Source organism: Pinus tabuliformis, chromosome 6 (assembly GCF_031772625.1).
Source record: "Pinus tabuliformis cultivar Carrire ecotype Pingquan chromosome 6, CPIR1, whole genome shotgun sequence".
NCBI lineage: Eukaryota > Viridiplantae > Streptophyta > Pinopsida > Pinales > Pinaceae > Pinus > Pinus tabuliformis.
In genome coordinates, this window is record NC_142292.1 from 1298239530 (window position 1) to 1298262428 (window position 22899).

General features: G+C 36.0%; 1 pseudogene; it reads left to right on the forward strand.

Annotated features, from left to right (window-relative positions):
* Positions 1-2751: 2751 nt before the first annotated feature.
* On the forward strand, positions 2752-22634 carry LOC149263378 (uncharacterized; annotated as a pseudogene).
* Positions 22635-22899: the final 265 nt, after the last annotated feature.

The window sequence follows — 22899 nt, forward strand, 5'->3', positions numbered from 1 at the left end:
TGATCTCACATATTTTCATTAAATTATTGGGAATATTAAGGATGGAATTAATAAAAAAATTCATCACACTAAGAGCTAAAACATTTGGTGACATTCATACCAGAAGATCACCAACACTAATTCTACTGCAGGTTTCCATATTTCATTTTGTTAAGATTTGGGTTCACAGTATTCTCCATACTTTTACTACATGTTATCATTTGGTATTTTCTTGAAATATATGGTCTCAAAGTATGTATTTCTCTATCTATCAATGGGTATTGAATTTAGGTCTTCTAGCATATATTTGGGGGACATATCTTTCAGTAAACTTTGGAAATATTGATTGAGGTTCTTTCTTATATTTTCAGTTTATCTATTTGGAATGTTTAGAAATTAGTGACATCAACATAAACCTTTTGGTAGTAGTTTCTTTCTATGCAACAGTCCTGGTATATACTCTTTTTCACTCCTAGCTAAGTAGTCCAAAGGTTTTAGTCAAAATATGTGACATTACAAATGTAACACACCTACCCCACATTAACTTAAGATGGTAGCATTTTTGTTGTTAACATTATATCCGCAACCTTCCTTAAAGCCAAACCTGAAAAAGCAATGGATCATGACTTTTTCTTTTCTTTTCTTGGAGCTAAATTGTTTCCCATATGCAACAAATGTAAACTGAAAAAAAAAATATGTGTGTACTCTCAAAAAATAGAGAATATATTATAAACTACTTATTATTCAATGGATAAGAAATATCTATGTTCATTTCACCCTTATTGGGATCACTCATGCACAAGGGAATGAAGTGCACCGATAGATTATTGGGTTGATCAAGCTAAGTTCCAGAAAAGTTACAAGTATTTGTGTGATATAGTGTTATTAGGGTTGTCACATGGGAATTTATTAATGATACCTACAAATATTATTAAGGGGATTTCCATGTCACACCCACTATAATAACATGTGAATGTGTTCAACACAACTCTCTAATATTTAATGCAGATTAACTATTTTCAAAGCACTGATATGGCATTACAAAATATGCCACATTAGCATATGAACAACTATTACTAATGTTAGTACTAGTAATGAGAGTTATAGAATATGGTTTCACATCAATTTGTGGACTTGCACCCCAAAGCCATCCAGGTTAAGGTTCTAACTAGGAATCGTTGCTTGCTTTTAATAAACTAGATCTACAATCATTACCATATGAAATTCGTGTATTATCATATGTTAATTTTTAGGTCAATTTTAATTATTTAGTTCCTACTTATGTTGGGGAAAATATTTAATGATTTTATTGTGCATTGAGATGGTAATTAATGTGCCACTAGATTGTAGGATCTCTCTCAATAAGAGAACAAATAGGTTTTTCATCCACTTGATCATTTCTTGTTTAATTCATCTCTGAAGTCAGATTAGAAATAATAAATGTCACTGTAATTTCCATTTGTGAAATTCATGGCTAACTAGTTATATTCTAAATCTTGTTCATGTTCATTAAAGACCAATAATCTAGTATTGGCACTTTACATAAAAAATATGGTTGCATTGGGGCAACACACACATTTTCTCCATCAATGAACTCTCTTAGGAAATTAGGCAATATGTTCCAATCTTATTAGGAAGCTTGGAATTACATGAGTATATGAAAATATGAATTTCCCTGGGAGCCTTTCTTCAATCTGATATTCACCACGTGTCGAGATCTACTCCTAGTGACTTGCACACACTCTTGGTTATTAATATCTATTATTTGGTAGCTATGGTTGTTTTTCTATGTTCTTTATGCTTTGAAATTATTCGTTCACTGGTAGACTAGAACAATGCATCAAAATGAGTGGGCCCATAGCTCTTGAAAACACTGAAATATAAGAGGGAGGGCCAATGATAGACCATAGCAATGCTTCAAAACAAATGAGCCTTCTATTTTTGAAAGTAATTGAAATAGAGGGAGGATGATGGCAGTGATATTAAAGTGTGCATCTACTAAACATACTTCACTTATATCAATCTTTGAGTTGAGACTTGAGAGGTTGTCTAGTTAGCATCATTTGGATGAACTACACATAGAAACAGTAACACAATTTGGAAGAGTAGATTCTCCTCACCAAAACATGTAATGATTTGGATAAGTAATCGATCATAAAAGGAATAACTCATAAATACTTTAAACTAGGCCTTTTAAAATTACCATATCAAATAATCAAAATTTAATAGGCATGAATGAGATAGAGAACATTCTATTGGATATTTGAATTCATCCAATTATAATATTCTATGGTCACTCTTAGGATGAAAGCAATCACATATCATTATCAACAAATGTGTCTATCAGTTTTTTGTTCTAAAGGTAAATTAATCATGGATCAATGGAGTGAGTGGGGTCTATGACTTAGCCTAATTATCTTTTAATTGCTTTCAGACACCTTTCTGGTGGTCATTATGGTTCTCTCTGGGACTGGCACTAGCAGATCACAACGTTTTTTGTTTATTTGTGGTGTGTTTGAATATAGTATAAGGTTGGGGTTTGAGGTTTTGAGGCCTTGTACTACAAGTTCTAGAAGATTGGGCACTATATAGATCTTTGAGATAATTTAGATTACTACAAAACTAAAGATTTTGTGGTGTATAGAGAGCTGAATTTTTGCATCTAGAATTTAGGGATTGAGGTGAGTGGACTGCAATATTGTGTGGTAGTCTCATAAGGTGAAGGAAAAAGAAATACTTTTCTAATCAGGGATTTTTTTATCTTTTATATTAATGTACAACAAAAAGTCCCCACTCTCTGATTTAAGTAAGCCTCTCAGCAAGCCAATCGACGTAGTTTATGGAGATGCAGATCAGTGTAGAGATTTTAGTCAATCTAAGAAAAGTAGAAGAAAAAGAAGCCTATATAGGTCTAGTAGAGAATACTAGCATGAGAAGGATTGGGAAAGGAAAATAGATCAAGCTCTATCACATGAATTTTCTTGCAGTTATCATAATTTTAGTGATTTCCAATCCTCTAGGAAAATTTTTGACTCGGACAACAAAGAGCCCAAAGTTGGTTCTCCTTATTCAACTTTCAGACATACTTCTAGTACTCCCTGAGTTAGGAAGCTTAAAAACATGGAATTAGATGAGTTGAATGGGTGTCTAGATCTGGGATTCAGTTTCAATTATGAAGAAATGTTTGAGCTCTCAATACCTTGCTAGCCTTGGAGTTATGTTATGCAATCAACCAACAGTTTCAAGTTGACCACCATAAAAACTATTTCCTTGTGTCTACTCATGATAATAGGGATTCTCCAAACAATGAGGGTTATTGTAACCACCCTACTCCCACATCTACCCAAGTAACTAGAGAACCAGGTAAACATGCAATGAGAGGCTACTATGATTGGAAGCAACCTATTATGTGACCTTAAGGAAGTCGAATTGACAATAACATAACACATAGACATCCCAAATCAACTTCAAGACTCATAGGAGCTAATCCAACACTTTACGCAAATTTCCCTTGGGTCCTACTGAAGTTTTGACCAACTTAGCCCTCATTTGCTCTCATGCTATAAGCATGAAAATGTCTAGAAACCCAAAGTTTCTCTCACAATCCTATGTGTCAGAGTCCAGAGACACAATTTGCCAGTTCTATGCTAGCGACCTTAGGATTTGAGCCACTTTTTTATGCCTAGAGCTGAGGTCAATACCCAAAATGGAGTGATAAGTTAAGATCAGTAAAACAATAGGGAAAAAATAATGCAAAAGCAATAAGCTAAACAAGACCTTAACCAGACCCCTGCTAGCCATGACAAGTATTTCGTCAAACATATCATCAACATGTAATCCTACAGCTGTAAACAACAAAATTAAGTATAGGGATCTCATGCTTATCTATAATTGCTATGAACCATTTCTCCCTCATGTCATTTATTGAGTTGTCATATATTACGTCATAGACACATCACCCGTTCATTGACAAGTAAAAACATGCTGAGATCCATACATAGTTGTTGTCATAACACATACATATAAGCAATATAATAGGGACAGAAATACCATAAACATATCAAAAATAAAATTCACATATACATTAGTACATTTACTCATGAAATTCAAAGGAATGAATTTCTCATTAATGAATGCAATATACCAACTAGAGACGGGACTATCACATTCCACCCAACCAAAATTTGTCTTAGAAAATTCTCTCTCCAGCTAATCACACACGTGGCATATTCCAAGCATGAATGTGGGACTCATAGAACACACCAGAAACACAAACAAGCATGGATGCCATCGGAGTTCTCCATGTACACTACCATGAATCTAAGTGCCTCCTAGTCTCTCAAGCTTTACCATAATCCACAGTCTGATCCATGGATCATTAGGCCTTAAACTGAGAAACACTCTCCATGCTTTATCGTATATCCCATCTCAAGACTACTAGGCCCAATGGAGATAAATTTACCTCTTGGCTTTATCGTATATCCCGCCATTCACCAGAAATGATTCCTAGGCCAACTGAGGCACACAATATGGCTTTACCACAACACATAGTTTGGTTTAGGGGTTACTAGGTAGTGTATTTACCATGATCCAAAGTCTGGTTCAAGAACCACTAGGGCACGTGTTTTTGATTTCAGATATCCACCCCATTCAGCTTCAAATCGATCCGACCATCCCACATCAACCAAATATGATAACCCACCTCATCAAAGCTATTAGGAAATGGCAAGTCTATGTTGAAGAACATTGTCACACGTGGAAACACCCATGCAATGATAGAAAAGAACCACATGCAATCCAATGCATGCCAAATCTATCAAGAAAAGCACACATGCAAATCGATAATTGTAATGAAGCATGGTGTAGCTGCTTGATCCTACTTCCCTGCTTGATATTTTCTTCCTCTTGCTTTCTTTTCCTTTCTTTCTCCAATGCCAAAGTGCTCCAAGAAAACTCTAAGTGTCAAAGAGAGAGAGCGAGAGAGTAATGAGAGGGCTCTAAAGCTAAACTGATAAAAGGTTACCAACTAATTGTAATAATCCTTTCTATGAATGAGGTCTTTATCTTCCTCATTTTCCATTATTTTCCTCCTCACATGCAACATGTAACCTTTCACATCCCTTTTCTCCTATTTTCCATTATTTTCATAAAAAAAATTCCAATTAATGCCTCATGCCTTTCCAACTTATTCATTTCCTTTGTCAATTTCCTTAGCCATATACAACCAAATGAACACCCCCTAGGATGTCATTCCAAACATTCAACATCGAATAAGTGTCCCATCAACCATGGTTATTATTTTTAACTTTTATTACATGGAATTTTCACCAAGGTTGTTACATAACCCTCCCCCTTGGGGGACACCGTCCTCCATGTTCAATCACACATATACCTCAACAAACCATTGGGAAGAAGACATACTCTTGTTGGAGCTTTATAGCATAACTAGATATAGTATTTACAATGAGAATCCTATTGAGTGCGAACCAACATGACATCAAAACATCATGATAACATAACCACATGATAGCTTAGTACATGACAACGTAATTATAATGATATGACACCCATACCGCTTAGTGGAGCTTTATAACATATCTCATGGTTGTATTTATGACCATATACATATGTACATATAGTAATATAAACAAAACACATACCAAAATCATATACCAAAACATATACTAAAACATCATATCAAAACACACGCCAAAACACCATATCAAGGCATATACCAAAACACCATCAAAATTGCTTTTCCTCAACCGAAAAATGAGGAAGGATATATAGTCTGATTTTGATCCGCCATCTCACATGTAGCTTCATTAGGCCAAAAGTGCTTATATTGCACCTTAACTTGATTCATTGCTCAGTTATAGAGCATGAGCACCCTTTTCTACAATATACATAGAGGCTCTAGATGGAATTCTCCATCTAGTTCCACCTACAATATAGACTAGTCAATCACATGATCAGAATCCTTAACATACTTCTTAAGCAAGCATACATGGAAAACATCATCGACTTTCACTGTCAAAGGTAACACAAGTTGATACGCTACTGGCCCAATCCTCTCAATGATATTGAAGCGTACACAAAACCCTGGTGCCATCTTGGCACATGATCCAATGTACAAGGATATTTTCTTTAGTTTGATGTGCAAGTACACATGTTCCCCAACCTAGAAATCCTTGAAAAACCTGTTCCGATCTTCATATCTCTTCTTCTTATCATGTGTTTCCTTTATATTTTTCTTTATAAATTTCATTTATTGTTCCATGTCTTCCAACATCTCTAGTCTGATCAACACCCTATTAACTAGTCACTCTAATTGATGGGAGTATTGCAACTCCGCCCGTACAATGCCTTAAAAGGACTCATCCTCAATGACTCACGATAATTGGTGTTGTATGCGATCTCTACCAAGGGGAGATACTCTTCCCACTTTCATTTCTGATTCATCACATACATCCTCAACATGTCCTCCAATATGTTGTTGATCCTTTCTATTTTTCCATCTATCTACAGATAATAAGTTGCGTTGAAGGCCAACTATATTCCCAAACCTAAAAATAACTCCTTCCAAAACTTGGAAGTGAACTTCCCATTCCTGTCCGACACAATATTGTTTGGAACACCATGCAGTCCGACCACATCTTTGATGAATACCTGTGCCACATCACTAGCTGAGAATGTAGACTTCACTGGAATGAAGTGTGCAACCTTTGGTAGCTTTTCCACAACAACCATGATGGAATCATGGTGTTTCACTATATTTGGCAACACTGTGTTGAAGTCCATGGAAATGACCTCCCATTTCCACTCTGGAGTGAAATCAATTTTAGTAGTCCACCTATATGTTTACACTCTACTTTCACTCGTTGACATTTGAAACACCTAGCCACAAAATCTTCTACATGCCTCTTCATATCCGGCCAATAATAAAATTTCTTCACTGCAGTCATTGTCTTCTAATAGCCTAGGTGACCTAAATAAGGTTTCGCATGAAACTCCCTCAAGATCACATTTTTTAGCTCACTGTTATCTAACACATATATCTTGTATCTAAATCTGATCAATCCATCCAGTGAAAGACAATAATCCATACCTTCTGTACCTGCACCTATACTTGTAACTGTACCTGTTCCTGTACTTGTACTACCACCTATACCTATACCACCACCTATACCTATTCCTCCAATTGTACATGTACCTATGTTATCACATGTACCTATACCACTACCTATAAATGTACCTTACCCTATACTTGTACCCATACTACCACCTGTACTTGTACCCTATTGTAACCTATCCACAATCTCCATATACCTGACAACCTGCTGACCTACCTGCAAGATCCTATCCTATCGATCTATCCCATAGGAGCTCATAGTTTCCAAGGCATTTACATGTACTCACCCATTGAGAGAATCTACTACCCTGTTCTCTTTACCTTTGATGTACCTAATATCGAAATCAAACTCACTGTTCATGGCCAACTATCTAGCTTGTCGTGCATTAAGATTTATCTAATCAAACAAATATCTCAAATCAACATGATCACTCATAAGTAGAAGCCTCCCTCCACGAAGATAGTGTCTCCACATCTTCAATGCATGTATTATCATTTTAGACTCAAGGACATATTTTGGGTAGCTCAGCTCGTTCTCGTTTAGTTTTCGTGACTTATAGAATTCCACCTATTCATCTTGCACAAGGACTCCACCAAGTCCTCTCTTGCAAGCATTTGTGCATACCAAAAGCTCTTTGTCCAGATCTCCAAGATGTAGTACTGGTGCATTTTTCAACAATTGTTTAAGTTGTTCGAAGCTAGGCTCACACTCCTTTTTCCATTCGAACTTCTTACCTTTCCTTTGAAATGATGTGATAGGATAAGCAATATATGAGAAGTTCCTAATGAAACTCCTATAATAGCTTACGAGACCCATGCAATATCTCATCTCATCCACACTCTTAGGAGATACCCACTCCATGATGGCCCTTATCTTCTCTGGATCTACTACAATTCCCTCCGTGGAGACAACATGTCCCAAGTAGTGTAACTCACTCTAAAAGAAACTACACTTGTTGATCTTAGAATACAACTGATGCTCTCTCAACATCCTCAACATTGTTGTTAAATTCTTGGCATCCTCTTCCTCATTTTTATAATATACAAATATATCATCAATGAACATAATAAAAAACTTATCCAAATATAGAAGAAACACATTATTCATCAAGCACATCAATGTAGTTGGAGCATTAGTTAATCCAAATGTAACAATATAAAACTCATAATGCCCATATCAGGTCCTAAACGAAGTCTTGTAAATATCTTATCCCTTGATCCATAGCTAATGGTATCTGGATCTCAAATCAATCTTCGAGAACATCACTACTCATTTCAACTGATCAAACAAGTCATCAATCCTCGACAAAGGGTACATATTCTTGATGGTCACTTTGTGCAATTGCCTATAGTCAATGCATAATTTGAGAGTACTATCTTTCTTCTTCACCAACAATATGAGTGCGCCCCAAGGTGATACACTTGGCCTAATATATCCCTTTTCCAAAATTTCCTTCAACTACGAATTTAACTCTACCAGCATAGGTGTGCTCATCTTGTAAGGTACTTTTGATGCCAGAGCTTCCACTGACACTAACTCAATAGATAAGTTTACCTCCTTGTGAGGTGGAAAATCTGAAATGTCCTCTGGAAATACATCCTGAAATTGCTGCAAAACTAAGTACTTGCTAAATAAATATGCATTCCTCAACCTCCTTACCCTTATCACTAGAAGTGTGTACTACAAATAACATACAACCTTTCCTACAACTACGCTTTGTGTGCAATATCACCATCCTAACTGATGTGGCTTTCTTCTTAACCTATAAGACTATTGTTTCCCCATTGTCATCAACACACTCAATATATTTGTCATAGTAGTCTACCTTGGTTCTATGTAGATACAACCAATCCATGCCCAAAAGCATATTTTATGAACCCAACAGTAATACATCCAAATTTGTTGTGGTAGGTATACCATTCAAATCAAACGCACAAGCTCTTACCCAATTATGAACTCGCTTCTTTGTACCTGTAGCCAACTGCACTAACCGAGAGTCTACATAAAATTTCTTACTCAAACCACACTTATCCACCAAGTGAGGACTAACATAGCTGTAATTATATCCAGGGTCAATCATAATAGAAATAACTTGATCACAAACCTTACCATCCACCTAACCGATAGATGCCTAGTGTTCTGCTTGCCATTTTGTCCATGAGTGCATAAATACGAGGAATACTTTGGCCAACATCCCCAACAGTCTGCGCCTCCAGTCCATTGTATATCTTAGGCCCATCACCCAGATGTTGTGGACAATTTCTCCTAAGGTGTTCCTCAGCACATGTCCAACACTCCAACCAACCAGTTCCCTCACCTTGATGTCATTGTTGATGTTGTGACCCATGTCCCTGTCTAGCTGGATTAATTTTTTTTTGCAGTGTCATATTTTTTTTCCCATCTACATTTTGAGGTCTTGTTCTCATAGGCTGTCATTTACCTTTTCATTTCTCTTTTTCCTTCCATCATTGTTAATATTCATTCTTACACTTTGATTGTTCATAATAATTCTTCAATTTCCCATTAACTTCCTCAAGTGACCGAATCTAATCATACTCAATCCCATCTTTAAATGTTAATGGAAAACCACTGACAAATCATTGAAATTTAGTCTTATCATTAGTAAGATATGACACACACCTCAATAGCTCTAGAAACTTGGTTGTGTACTCTTCATTTGTCATTGATCCCTATTTTAGCTCATAGAATTCTTTGGCCTTACTATCATAGTACCTTTATAACAAGTACATCTTCCTGAAAATCCTCTTGAACTCCCGCCAAATCAAGTCATTTGTCTTGATGTCTCTTACCCGCTTAACATCTTCCCATGATATGTCTACTTTACCTCTCAAGCTGAATATAGCTATTCTAGCCTTCATGTTATCTGTGTACTCATGCAACTCAAATAATTTGTTGATCCCAAGTATCCAAGCCTCCGCCTCTTCTAGATTCTTCACATCTCCATCAAAAATAGGTTGTTCTTCTTTCTCGAATTAATTTGGAAAGTATCCCCTATCAATCCTCCTATAAGGATTATAATGATGAGGATCATGATGTATATTACAACTAGAACTAGCACAATACCTATACTCATAGCCCCTCCTATCTGAAGCATCCAACAACCTTTCATATTTCACAATGTCATATCTATCCAACCTATATCTATGAGGAGACCTACTGCCATATGTCACAATAGTTTTTTCATCATGTCCATGGCTGGTCGAAAGTGGCCTTATTGTTGCAAATCTGACAAACACTAAAGAAGTATAACATTAACCTCTCCTTGTTTCTATTGTGCATGTATGATCCAGTTATTATCTACCTTACAGCTCCTTGTTTCTTCCTTCAAGCTTCTCAATGTTTCTACCAAATAAGAAGAGTTCCCACACCACCCTACCGATCTGATTCATAGGCAGATTCTATGTAATCTACCATCTTTCTAGCCATTTGATCTCTTTCCTGTAATGCATGATATGTCAGATAAACTAAATCACAATAAATCAATGTACCTCAGCATGACTCAGGGAGGATACCTCATTTGTAAGATCAAAAATCAACGTGATACATGTATAACATAAACATAACAACATATATACATACACAAATAAATGTATCAACACATACACATCACACTAGTTAGGGTCTGGTCCTCAATACAAGGCCATATCAATAATGCATGTTATGACCTCATGCATGACAACAATGATTACTCCATTGTACACATTGACACATGTAACCAACAACATGTGTAAGCAATTAATAATCAACTACTCCTACACATAAATTCATGTAGTCAAACATAAGCGATCAACTCTTGTAGCTAATCAACAAGACTCATACATGTAGTAAAACCTAGAAGGATGCACCCTATCATTCAAGGATGTAATTAGGTGACATATAATCAGCATGTAAGAGACATATACCAATATATAAGTAGTAATATACTCATGACAAATGCATTCCACAAAATCCACATCAATTTCCTCATGAAAACCTTACTACAGCCATAATCAATCATCAAGCAAATGCAATAAGTGCATGGAATGCAAGTGTAAGAGACACAGATGAAACTTACATGAATGCATGACCAACGCACACAACCCATCCAGTCTGAGAGGTGAACCATGCTTTGATACCACTTTGTGGTATCAAATATGATCCAAAGAGAGTAGAACTAATACGAGTTTGTAACCACCCTCCTCCCACATCTACCCAAGTAACTAGCAAACTAGGGTAAACATGTGAGGAGAGGCTACTATGATTGGATTCAACCTCCTATGTGACCTTAAGGAAGTGGAATTGGTGGAAACATAACACAAAAACATCCAGCATTAGCTTCAAGACCCATAAGAACCAATCCAACACTTTAGACATCTTTCCCTTGGGTCCTACTGAAGTTTTGACCAACTTAAGCCTCAGTCCCTCTCATGCTATAGGCATGATAGCATCTAGAAACCCAAATTCACTCTCATGGGCTTATGTGCCATCGTCGAGAGACCCAATTTTCCAGTTTTGTGCCAATGACCCCTGGATTTGAGCCAATTTTTCAAGCCCGGAGCTTAGGTCACCTCCCTGAATGGAGTGATAACTTAAGATCAATAAAAGAACATGGGAACAATCAATGTACAAAAGCAATAAGTTGAATAAGACCTTAACGAGACCCCTACTAGCCATGACAAGCATTTCGTAAAAAATATCATCAACATGTAATCCTCCATGTGTAAACAACAAAATTAAGTGTAGGGATCTCATACTTATTTGAGAATCACTATGAACCATTGCTCCCTCATGTCATTTGTTGCATTATCATCTATTAGGTCATAGACAGATTATCCATTCATTTACAGGTAACAACATTTTGAGAGCCATACATAGTTGTTTTCAAAAAGCATACATATAACTAGCATGATAGGGACAGAAATATCATAAACATATCAATGATAAAAATCACATATACATCAATACATTTACACATGAAATTCAAGGGAATGAATTTCTCATTAATGAATGCGATAAACCAACCAAAGATGGGATGACCACGTTCCATCTAACCATAGATTTGTTGGGCTAAGTCCCTTTTTAGCCAATCACCCCTATGCCATATTCCAAGCATGAATGTGGAACTCATAGAACACACCAAAAACACCAACAAGCATGGATTCCACCAGAGTTCTTCACCTACACCCTAAGGAATTTGAGTGCTTCCTAGTCTCTGAAGTTTTTTCGTAATTCATAGTCTCATCTAGGAATCACTAGGCCCTACACCAAGACACACTCTCCAAGATTTACCATATATCCATCCCAGCACTACTAGTTCCAACGAAGAGAAACCCACCTCTTGGCTTTACCGTACATCCTGCCATTGAGAAACAAGGATTATTAGGCCCACTGAGGCACACAATCTAGCTTTACCATAACCCACAGTCTAGTTCAAGGGTTACTAGGCCAGTGGTTTTATTATGATCAACACTCCAGTTCAGGGACCACTAGGCCATGTGCTTGTCATTTCGGAGATCCTCCCCAGTGATCTTCAAATCCATCCGACTATCCCACATTAACCTAATATGAGAACCCACTCATCAAATCTATCAGGAAATTGCAAGGATATGCTAAAGAATAGTGTCACACCTGGTAAAATCCATGTCATGATAGAAAAGAACCACATGCAATCCCATGCATGTCAAATCTACCACGAAAAACACACATGTAAGTCGATACCTTCAATGAATCATATTATAGCTGCTTGATCATGCCTTCCCCTACTTGATCTTTGCTTCCTCTTGCCTTCTTTGTATTTCTTGCTCCAATTCCAAAGTTCTCCAAGAAAACTCTAAGTGTCCAAGAGTGAGAAAAAGAGAGAGAATAATGGGAGAGCTCCAAAGCTAAATTGAAAAAAGCTTACCAACTGATCCTAAGAAGCCTTTCTATGAATGAGGCCTTTTTTTTCTTCATTTTCCTCACACTCAACGTGTGACCTTTCACCTCCCTTTTTTTCCTATTTTTCATTATTTTCATAAATAAAATGCCAATTAATGCCTCATGTATTTTTGAAGTCTTATCTATTGTATTTGTCAGTTTCCTAAGCCATAAACAAACAAATGAACACCCCCTAAGATGTCTTGCCCAACACTAAGCTTGGAATAAGTGTCCCACCAACCTTCGTTATTATTTTTAACTTTTATTACATGGAATTTTCATGAGGGTTGTTATAGTTATGCACAATCTCCTATTTCCAATTTTAAAATCTCCAACCTAGGAGACCATTCCCACCAAGTGAATGAGTGATTGAAAGTTTGGGCTCAAGTTGTGGCCTGTATTTTTCATCTTTGTAGTTCATACTCAAAAAATGAAAGCAAAATCTCTATCTAAGGCTTAATCTGTGAGAGCTTATGTCATATTTTGTTGGAGAGTGATGAAGTCTAGCAAGTTCTATTTCATAGATATATCTATGGTGTTGCTAGAAAACTATATGACCTTTACATTTGCAACAATTTATTCTTCTTCCTGTATGGGGAATCCTCCCTTACTCCCACCCTCTATTACTATATCAATTGACTTGTAAATGTGTTCCTATAATTTTTGGGGACAAAAAATTTAACACTTCAAATAAATCAAATATTTAGTGATCTGATGCTTATTCCCAAGAAAGTTAATTGTTTTGAATCTTGCATGTTCTTCCAACTCAACAATAATGATAGAATAGTTTTTTTTAATCTTATTTAAGAAATTTCTACAATTCCTATTTAAGCTAACTCTTCTTTTGGACGTTGTGCGGATGACTTTCATGGAACAATACCTCAATAACAGTGTAATTCCTCTGATTTTAAGATGTTCAATTTTTTTTGGATACTTAATGTGAAAGTTCATCCACCTCCGTCCTATCCATTTCATCTTGGCAACCCTCCTGAGGCTCCATCATAACCTCCTATATCTCTCCCACATTCTCTAACTTCTTAACCTGATCAATTATTTCTTTAAAGGGTGTCAACTCAATGGAAGAGCACCTTTTTTACATGCAAGAGGCTAGTTTCTCTATTCCACTGTGCCCTAATATGAATTAATCAATCATATTGTTGTTTATTTTTAATTAAATACATTTTATATTGATTTATATCAATGGTGAGATATTATATTCAAATTATTGTCTATGGAAAGACAAAAAGGAAATTGTCTTCTAACAGACAATAACACTTGTGTTATTTATTGTCTTTACAGAAACAATTTTTTAAGGCATTAATTTGAGACACTCCCTTAAAAACAATATTTAAAACAATACACAACTTTTTTTTATAATTGTCTCCTAAAAAACAATAATACTTGTGTTATATACAATAATACTTATGTTACATATTAAGATAACCTTTTAACACATTAAATTTAAAACACTTAAAAATAATAGTCTTTATAACAATACAAAAAGATTTAACTCACCACAATTTAATTGAAACCCCTCTAGGTTGTATTTTACTGCATAGATGCGTACCAACAAACTATCAAACACCCCTTACATTCCCTAGTTTCCCATGGAGAATTTTCGCTTGTATTTCACTCGCCAAGATTCCATTTGGCATCATCTCGATCAATAGCCAAACCATTATGGTGCTGTTGCAATAACCAAAAGTTTGAAATAAATTTCGGTCTCTTGTCGTGGCTAATATGCAATGATCGTATGCTCTTGTCGTCGCTGAATGGGCACATATTGAAGAAAATACATGATTTGATTTTGAGTTGTAAAGAGTTTATAAGTTATTTCAGAGGTTTATATATATAATTTTAGAGGCAGCATAGATTTATAGTTGTGTTAGTATTTGCATTTTTCATTTTAAGCTGTGAAAGATTCATAGTTTCCATTGCTGATTTTGTGTGTTTCTTACACTGGATCTTCTTGTTCACATGCATGACTGTACCGGTACAGAGTGGAAGACGTGCTGCAGGTGACTAGGTTCCACAAAGCTATGCTCCAGTTCCAAGTCATGTGGCGGAAGAATATAATGCTAAGCAAGATCATGTCTTCTCACCCAATCGGGGTACTTTGTCTAATCATTCCATTCGTGTGATTTATTAGGTCAATCGCCATCACTATCTTTGTTCCAATAAGTTGATCAACAATCCTTCTCATTCAACGATCAATAAATGAAATCCATTCATTTCGTTGAGCTAAAGAAAATGAAAGGAACGGGGCCAAGTGTGTGTAGGGTTGAACCTTAAGTTATTGGCATTGAGAGGCATTGAGAAGAGGGTTTGCATGCAGGCTTCTCAAAACGTTGCAGGATCTCAGCATTCGGTCATAGCGTGAAGTTGTTATTTAAATCTTCTTCTATTTGTTGAATATGGCCATTTATGGGATCATCGCATGCCTAACTTATGCATACTAAGCAATAGAATCATTCAAAACTGGAGCTATTGGCACACTAATCAAATCTAATAACTGTCGTTTGCGTTACGAGGTTGATAAATTTTTCAGCACTTCCATTCTCCCTTTGTCACCACAACCTCCATGCCTTGCACCTTTTGAACCGCCCTGCAAAGAGAAATTCCACCCGTATCTTAGATGATTATGATGAGCAATTTTCTGGCATTGGAAGAATTTCATTTATACTTGGTCAACTAGAGGCATAGAGAATTAATTTAGATTGTTTTTAGGTTGTTTTTTTAAGGATTCCAAACTCTTATTGGAATCTTATATATTTATATATTTATAGGAGCAATGAAGACATTATTATATAATCCACATATTTCTAATTTTATTATCCATTACTGTCCCTAATAATTTGCTAAATGATCAGTGACTACATCTATAAATTTGCTGCCCTAATTATCATAACTCAAAACACAAAATTTCCTCCCTAATTTGTCAGCAATTACATAACTTTATTTTAAGCATTATCCTCAACACTCCCTCTTAATGCTTAATGAGGTAATGCTTAATGAGGTGATTCCAAGCATATCCCTTAAGTTTTTGAAGTTCCTTTTAGTAGTGCTTTGATAAATATATTGCAAGCAATTCATTTGTTGTACAAAACTTTATTTGAATTTCTCCTTTTGCCACATAGTCTCTTATGAAATGATATTTGATATCAATGTATTTGGTATGATTTTGAAATAGTAGAGTTTTAGTTATGGCAATGGTAGACAAGTTATCACAGTAAATAGTTGTGGCATATTTTGGTTATTTTTTTAGATCTAACAATAATTTCTTCAACCAAATTTCTTCACATGTTGTTGCTATTGCAATATACTCTACAAAGATAATGAAATAGTTGTTTGCTTCTTTGAACACCATAATATTGCACCTGATCCAAGGCTGATTACATAACCTGAAATGTTTTTTCTATCATCAAAGCATCTAGCCCAGTCACTATCTGTATAACCAACCAACCCAAAATTATTTGATGAAGTATACCAAATTCCATAATTTCTTGTTCCACAAACATATTTCAAAATTATTTTGTTACTCCAAAATGAATTTTACTTGGACTTTGCATGAATCTAGAAATCAAGCCTACTGCATGCATAATATCAAGCCTAGTGGTAGTAATATACAAAATACTTCCTACGAGACTCCTATAGGATTGAGCATCTACATTTTCAGCGCCATCTTCTACAGAAAATTTTTCATTTGTATTCATGGGTGTGCTCATGGGTTTACAATTTCCCATTTTCCAATTTTTAAGAAGATTTGAAACATATTTTTCTTCTGAAATAAAAATTCTAGTATTCATCTGTGTCACTTCTATGCCAAGAAAATAATGGAGCAAACCCAAATGAGTTATTTCAGATTTAGCTATCGTAGCCTCCCTGAGCTCTTCCACTAACAAATCACTTGAAGATGTGTATATCAAGTCATCTACATATAAGAACACAATTATTATATCATTACCATTTGACTTGATATATAATGTGTGTTCATTTTCACTTCTATTAAACCCATTTTTCAAAATACAAGTTTCTATTCTTGGAGCTTGTTTAAGCCCATAAAGAGCTTTTTTTAGTTTGTAGACTTTGTGTTCATTTTTTGCTTCTTCATATCCTCAGAGCTGGTGAACATATACATATTATTTCAATTCACCATTTAGAAAGGGTGATTTAACATCAAATTTATAAACTAACCATTTATATTGTGCTGCCAATGCCAAAACGGTTCTTATTGTATCAAATCTTGCAAGAGGAGCATATGTTTCATTGTAGTCAATACTCGGTTGTTGAGCATATCCCTTTCCTACTAACATTGCTTTGTTCCTTTGTATTGATCCATCAACTGCATACTTGGTTTTATACAACCATTTCACCCCAATGACTTCTTTTTCAGTAGGAGCATCCACAACTGCCCATGGTGCATTCTTTTTAATTGTTGTCATCTTTTCATCCATTCCTTTGCACCAAACTAACTCGTTCACTACATCAAAGCAAAATTAGTATAACCATAAATTTCATTTAAAGATTTTTTCCTTTTTGGAGGAGGTCTTGGACTTGAAACAGGACTTGAAGTAGCAGAAGATGATGGAGTGGATGTGGCCTCTGAAGTATTTTGATTACTTGATGGATTTGCAGAAACAGAAGATTCATCTTCTTGTACAACAATACTTGGAGTCTGTTGTTGCACATCACGATTCCACTACCGTTTTTCTTTCTCATCAAATAACACATCACGACTAATCATTCATTTTTCAGTTTCTGGATTGTACAATCTATAACCTTTGGTTTCCTTACAATATCCAATAAAAATTCATTTCACACTTTTATCATCAAGATTTCTTCTTTTTTTCAGTAGGAACATGAGCATAGGCAATGCAACCAAAGACTCTTAAATGAGAAATTGGGTTTTATTCCTCACCATGCTTCATAAGGGGTAATATTTTTCACACTTCTTGTTGGGCATCTATTAAGGAGATAAACAGATGTAGCTACAGCTTCAGTGCAAATTTTTTTTGGAAGGTTTTTACCTTTCATCATGCTCCTAGCCATCTCAACAATTGTTCTATTCTTACGTTCAACAATGTCATTTTGTTGGGGAGTATAACTAGGTGTCAATTGCCTTTGAATTCCATTAATTTTACAATAAGAATCAATCTTATTAGAAGTGAATTCTCCCCCTATATCTGTGGGTAATGTTTTTAGAGAATATCCACTTTGATTTTCCACAAGAGCTTTAAATTGTTGAAATATGACAAATGCATCAAATTTTTCTTTAATGAAATATACCCATGTTCTTCTACTAAAATCATCCACAAAAATAATGAAATACTTATTTTTGTTGAGAGACAAGGTTTTCATAGGACCACATATATCTGCATGCACTAGTTCCAATGGTTTACTTGCTCTCCATGATTTTCCTACTGGAAATGAATCTCTATGTGCTTACCAAGAATACACCCTTCACAGACTTTATTAGTAGAACCAATAAGTGGTAACCCTTTGACAATTTTCTTGTTATATAACAATTTCAAGCCTTTCATATTCAAATGTCCATACCTTATGTGCCATAGCCAGAAAATATCATCATAAGCAACATTTATTTTTGTATTTGCTTCACAAGGGAAATTGAAAGCAAAAATTATGTTTTCCAGCATATTAGTCTTAGCAATAATTTTACTGTTATCATTTTTATCATAGATTATGCGTTGCTTGTCATTGAAAACAATTAAATATCCCTTTTCAAGGAGCTTCCCCACCCTCAACAAATTATGTGCTAGACCAGGAACATATAAAACATCATTAATGTGCTTTGGTTTTCCTTGTTTTGTCTTCACAACCAATGTTCCTTTACCTTTAGCTTCAGCTGGCTTGTCATCTCCCAATAGTACATCAGATTTTATAGATTCATCTATCTCTAAAAAGCCATCTTTGTTTCCTATCATGTGATTGTTGTAACCACTATCCATAAGCCACACCTCTTTGGAAACATTATTAGTTGAATCAAAAGCCAGGAATAAAGTGCCAACCTCTTTTTTTTCTTCAAAAAAATTAACTTGTTATGTTTGTTTTTTCCAAAAATTTCTTTCATAATGGCCAAATCTTTTACAATAAACACACTAAACTTGGTATTTATTAAATCTTTTACCTCCATCATTGTCATCATTACCTCTTCCTTTGTTTTATGCAGAAAAGAAAAAATATTTCTCGACCTCTGCCTCCTTTGTATGTTTGTCCTCTTCCTCTTCCTCTTCCAAAAGCGTTATGGCTTTCCTCGTGAGAGGAAGCACTTTTGGCTTTGAAAATATTTTCTCTTGCTTGAAAAACTTGCTCAATAGATTTTTTAGAAGATCTATTGACTCTTTTCTCATGAGATTGAAGAGACCCCATTAGGTCATTCATAGACAGCTGAGTTAGATCCTTAGACTCCTCAATAGCAACAACAGCCCCATCAAATTTTGCAAGCAAACTTCTTAAATCTTCTCAACAATTTTTTGATCTTTTAAATCTTCTCCATAAGACCTAATTTCGTTCACTATACCCATAACTCTAGTGAGAAAATATTGAATAAATTCGGAGTTTTTCATGCACAAGGTTTGAAATTCTCTTCTTAATGACTACAACTTAACAACTTTTACCTCATCACTTCCTTGATATGGTTGCTGCAAAGCATCCCTGCCTCCTTTGATTTTGTTACTCCAACTAGTCTTGGAAAAATAGAATCATGCACTTCTTGCTGGATTAGGAAGAGAGCCTTTGAATCTTTCTTACAATTTTCCTTTAGCTGGTTTCTTTTGTTTTGAGTCCAGCGGGCAAGTGTGTGTGCATTTGGTTCTGTATATCCATTTTCTACGAAATCCCACAAATCTTGTGAGAGAAACAATGTTTTCATATTAATGCTCCAAAAACCAAAGTTATCACCTTTAAACATTGGTATTTGTGGCTAAGAAATATTCATATTGTTGGCCATTGCTGCTAACCGCTGAGCACTCCCACCAATAACTTGAATTTGCATAGGCTTCACAAAATTATGAAAACTCTTGGAAATGGCTTTCACAAACTTTTGAAACCTCCTTCCAAAAAACACACACTTTACATATAAATCAACTCTCTTAACCTAGATCTGATACCATGTTAAATCTAGCAAGAGCATGCATATGAAAACATAAACAAAACTAATGGAAAAAAATAAGAGAAGTCTGATTCTCAATCTATGAGCTGAACTCTTATTGGAATCTCATATCTTCATAGGAGCAATGAATACATTATTATATAGCCTACATATTTCTAATTTCATTACCCATTATCTCACTAATCTATTGTCCCTAATAATTTGCTGAATGATCACTGACTACATCTATAAATTTACTGCCCTAATTCTGATAGCTCAGAACATAAAATTTGCTAGCTAATTTGTGAGAAATTACATAACTTTATTTTAAGCATTATCCTTAGCATTAGAGGCATTGTGAATTAACTTATTGTTTTTGTAAGGATTTCGTTACTTTAGGTGAACTAAAATATAGTGAATTAACTTATCCAAATTGGAGAGGGCCAAAACGTTATGTTCTTGCCATAAATATGGATATAGCTAGTACACCGTGCAGTTGGAAATTTTCGGCTAGTCACATGAGGAATTGCATAATTTAGATTAACTTATTGTGAGGTTTTGTATAACGTAGTGACATTTATTCTATAGCTAAAGTGACATATGACACTAGGCGGAAGTCTCTGAGGGAGCGGCCAACCTGCGAGAGAGAGCACCGTCATGGCGGCCAACCAAGTTTTTCCGCTCTGTCACCCATCAAATGGGCTTCTTTTGTAATGAGGTCTTTGTTTCTTGCGAGGTTCCATTGGTGTCTTGCATGAGATACCACCTGTCATCTCCTGGAGCCTCTTTTTGCATGAAATTCCATCTGTCACCTCCCAAAGCCATTATCTGAATGCAAGTTTTCGAACCTGGTGGCAGCCTACACTATATCAACTTCGTTTTCCATCCTTTTTAGTTTTGACATCCTTTTTCCTCTAGGCACCCCTACGCGGGGAGGTCTGTTTACACTTCCTCGACTTTCCTCTCCTACTGCTAAGCTTTTTCTCCCTCACTACATACATTTGTTATCCAGATTACAGGGTGATTCTCCTGAGTTACTCTTATAACCAGCTTCAGTTTAGTATTTTACTTTCTCTATCAAAGCTTTTGGGAAGCTGGCAGGGATTGCTTCGGGCTGGTGGTGTCTTTCTGGCTATGGCAGTGTTCGTCTCTTCGCGGTTGCGCTATAATGAAGGTTAGTAATACTGTCCATCCATTATGTAAATTTAGATGTTTTTGTTGAGCTATTCTTTTTCCAATTATGGAGTGTGATGGATATACAGAGTGGGATGGTATATACAGAGTATGATTTCTTTTCTGCATGACTATATTTTCATCTGTATAGATTATGAATATATATCATCCTGGAGTTCAGTTTTAGGATATCTTCTGTTTAAAAGGAGGATCGCTTTAGGTTTTCTCTCCCTCGTCTTCATATGCCAGGAGTTGTAGAATCAATAAGGTCGTGGGTATCTCTTTTCAATTTGAAGAATTTCTTTGTCATATCTAAGCCCTGTGTAGATATCTGGTTCAAGATAGGCTCTTGGTGGTGTGTGTATGAGTTTTGTTGTTGTTGTATTGTATGCCTGGATGTTTCATCCTGAAACATCTCCAAAAGCCACTTTAATCTTTGTTTTCTTCTGATACCGAGAAAGGAGAGGGAATCAAGACTTCTCTATCGTGTAATCCAATTCCTTGTTTTTCCTTACGATTCCTGGACTGCATTCTGGAAGTTTTGGATTTCTCTTGACTGAGACTGAATGCTCCTTCTGGAACGTTTCTGTCTCCTGGTTTTTCCGGGTTGAATTTTCCGTTCACCAGAATCGGAGTTCACTTTCCTGGTTCTCGTTTTTTCCTCTCCTTGGGATTTGGTTCTAGCAGAGTTTTGAATTCAACAGCTTATGGAGTACAAGGAATGGTACTCGATGACATGGCATTGGAGCTTGTGGGTCATTAGAAAGCAGCCATTACTTTATTGCTAACCAATGCTGACTCAGGTTTACATCATTTCCTCATAAATCTTGAAGTCTAGTCGGCTACTTTGGTATCTGATCCCTGTTTTGGAAAGGAAGCTGTCTTAACTCCCAATCTACCTACTGTCAGTACTTATGTCAGGCAAAATTTATTTCCCCCCTCTGACTCATATCTGCTCTGGGTATTATATTTAGTAGTGGTCAGATCAATTTATTGCAGGTTTTACTTCCAGATCTGCAAAATCCCTTTTTAGGATTGCAAAGTACACAGGGGGTGGATTTTTATGGTCCGGGGGTCAGTTGCATCGGCCACGGAGGCCATGCTACAAGCATCTGTACAAGCTGAGTCTTGTAAAGGGTACCGCCATGTTGACAAACGACTGGCTGTCCACGCTGGCTGAAGACTTGCTGGCTACTTTGGTATCTGTTCCCGCATTGGAAAGGAAGTGTTCTAGTTCCCGAGACTTCTTTCTGTCAGTACTTTCGTCAGGAAAAATTCACTTTTCCCTTCCGATTCTTATCTGCTCTGGGTATAATATTCAGTAGAGGTTAGGTCAACTTATTGCATGATTTATTTCCCAATCTAGAAAATCCCTTTTTAGGATTTCACAGTACATAGGGGGTGGATTTTTATGGACTGGGGGTCAGACGTATCGGCCATGGAGGCCATGATCCAAGAAGAAATGCAGACCGAGTCTTGTAAGGGTATCACCACGTTGACAAATGACTGGCAGTCCATGCTGGCTGACGTGACTGTCAATCCTTTGCTGCAAACGGATGACCTGGATGGAAATTGTTGTCATAATCCACA